This window comes from Canis lupus, chromosome 3, assembly GCF_011100685.1.
Source record: "Canis lupus familiaris isolate Mischka breed German Shepherd chromosome 3, alternate assembly UU_Cfam_GSD_1.0, whole genome shotgun sequence".
In the NCBI taxonomy this organism is placed as follows: domain Eukaryota; kingdom Metazoa; phylum Chordata; class Mammalia; order Carnivora; family Canidae; genus Canis; species Canis lupus.
The window spans coordinates 35,391,956-35,394,773 of NC_049224.1; the positions used below are offsets into that span (position 1 = coordinate 35,391,956).

The 2,818-nt window shown below is 42.6% G+C and overlaps 1 pseudogene; it reads left to right on the forward strand.

Annotated features, from left to right (window-relative positions):
• Positions 1-447: 447 nt before the first annotated feature.
• On the forward strand, positions 448-892 carry LOC100684139 (annotated as a pseudogene).
• The last annotated feature ends 1,926 nt before the right edge of the window (positions 893-2,818 follow it).

Consider the following 2,818-nt stretch of genomic DNA (forward strand, 5'->3'; position numbering starts at 1 on the left):
GAGCTATGCAAAGGGGATGATATTATAATTCCCACATGACAAGAGAACTAGGGTGCAGAGAGGTTAAGTTCTTATACACAAACACACAATGATGGGCACTGGATTGAGGTTGGTCCATAAGCCTCCAAAAATCCAGAGTCTGCCCAGTGTATTTGATAGCCAGGGTTGGTTTGGAGTTGGGTGAGAATTTGCCAAGGAGGAGAAGAGGTGGTGGGGAGAGAAGGCAGAGGCAAATGGAACACGTATCAGGAAGCATGAGATGTGTTGGGGGTGGTGAGCTACAGCCCAGGCAGAGGCAAGGAGGCTGAGCTGCAGGGGAGGGGAGTAGTGGAGGCAAGTAGGAAGCCAGGCCAGTGCAGTACATGGAGGGCTTGTGGGCTAGGCCACAGTGATTGGACTTGATCTCCTACACAAGGAAAAGTCAGAGAGGAACCATAGTGATGAAAGATGGCAGCCACCACGGGCTCGGGAGTAAAAGTCCCTCACAATTTTCAATTGTTGGAAGAACTGGAAGAAGGCCAGAAAGGAGTAGGAGATGGCACAGTTAGCTGGGGTCTAGAAGATGACAAAGACATGACACTTACAAGATAGACCGGGATGATAATTGGGCCTCCAAGAACAATTTATGAAAACTGAATATACAGCCTTAAAATAGAATGTGGACCTAAATACCCAGAAACACCCCCCCTTTGTAAGATTTGTAACAAAAATTAATATGAATGGAGTTAATAGTTCTAACAGAGTGGTGGATCCAAGGGCCATATCAGTGCTAGCAAAATGGCAGAATTCATATAGCTTCAAAGTTGTGCTGAAAGAGCTCCTGTGCCTAATGATGTCTAAAGAAAACATGAAACTCCTTCAGCCACCCAAAGGACAGTGTTACAGCAATTAATCAAAAAGAGAAACCACAGGCCCTCCCCTTTCCCCCCACCATTCGATTTGAAGTAGTCATTTTCCACAGTAGTACATTTTCTAGATACGTATTGTAGACCTCAAAAGTACTGGAAAGGAAGTGCCCATTCAAAGGCAATTTATCTTAAGATACTGTAAATGATACTAATTTTTTGTCCATTTGAAATATATAAGTTGTGCTATAACAAATCATCCTGTCAGGTGTAACCACTGTCCACATATTTGAACTTCTGGGATCAAGAAAGTATATTTAAATTGATTCCCATCATAACCAGTAGGGGCACATTCTAACTCAACTGTGAAAAGACACATCACATAATCACCTTGCTGCTGATTACATGGCCTGGGGTCTCTGCCTTCTCCCCTTCTCCTCCTGCTGGCTCCCTCCCTCCCTCCCTCCACCCACCCCTCCTGCAACAGCCCTCCAGCTTGGGATGGCTTGCTAGAATAGGCGTGAAGGTTTCAGGCTGCAGCCTGTGGGACTACTGCAGAGTGTGCAGGGGTGCTCCAGCTGCACCCCTGGTTTCTTTTCTTAAGTCTTAAATGATGCCTTCCCCCCTCCAAGCCATCATCCATTCTCCACTTCCCATGATCACCCTCAGCCGAAGCATAGATTGTAACCCCCTCTGCTCCCCTCTGAAATTGGCCTTTGGTGAGGAATTCAGGGCTTTCCCCATTTCTTCTCCCCGACCTTAATCGAGGAGTGCTGCTTTTTCCTTCTTCTTCAAGTCTCTTTTTGCACCATCACCACTCAATACTTCCTTGCTTTGGCTGGAAACCATCAGGTAAGGTTGAAAAGAGTCTCTGACTTCCCTCTTTTAGTTTGGAACCACACTTACTCTCTACTCTCCACCAGCCTGGAATGAATGTTGGGTCCTCAGCCCTGCCACCCTCTGCTGTCATTGTCAGCTGATGCTGGGTTTTTTTTGCTCAGGTTTTGATAAAGTGAAAACAACAGTTACCAGGGGGTACTCAGACCTACCAGCTCTCAAAGTGCTTGGTGGTAAAACTTGGAGAAAGGCCACAGAAGACACTTGTAAGCACACACAATGCCTCTGAATGAATTGTTTTCTTTTCCTGTAATTGCTTTTGCTTTTAACAATTGAAGAAGTTTTAAACAGGGTTCTCATGTGGTCATCTTACAAATCCATTTGGGTCTAGTTTGGAATCTGACAACTGGAACAAAAAGAACTTTGGATTTGGTGCATACTTTGGTTTTGGTGCTGCTGCATCTCATGGTCCTCAGCAGGGATTGAGAAAGAACTCAGTGTGCACAGCAGATCCCTGAAATTGGTGGGCTTGACTTCCTGGCAAATTGCTGCATTTTTCCACTTTTCTGTTCAGGACCACTAAATGCTGAGATGTGGATGCATACCAAAATAAAAGTGATTTGTTAAGTTCTAAGAGTTTTTTTTTTTTTTTTTAAATATAGTGTTTGTGTAAGACCACCTCTTTTGAAGCAGCAACTATCAAGTCTGAAAAGCAACCGATGTTTCCAATAATCTTTTTCTGGGGGATACCTTAATTCTAAAGATTTAACATCCTTTAAGTAACGTTGAACATAACAGTATTCCATAAGCAGATTTTTATTGTCAGACCATTGCCTGATTTTAATATAATAAAAAAAGGTGTGCTTTAAAAAAAAAAAAAAGAAGTCAGAAAAGGCTGTGCAATATGCAGCCCTTCACAAATATGCATTCCAAGAAAGCCATGTGGGTCTTACTGTGTCATAAGAAAGTAAAAATGAAAAGGTCAATTTTTTAAAAAAGAGGTCATTTTTGAAATATAGGCAAAGAAACATATCTTATTCTACATCTCTCATATGCAGAGATGGAAAGATCTGAGAGAAACTTATAAAAACAAGAAGAAACTTTAGAAACTAGACAGAATTCCAGAGGAAAGATGA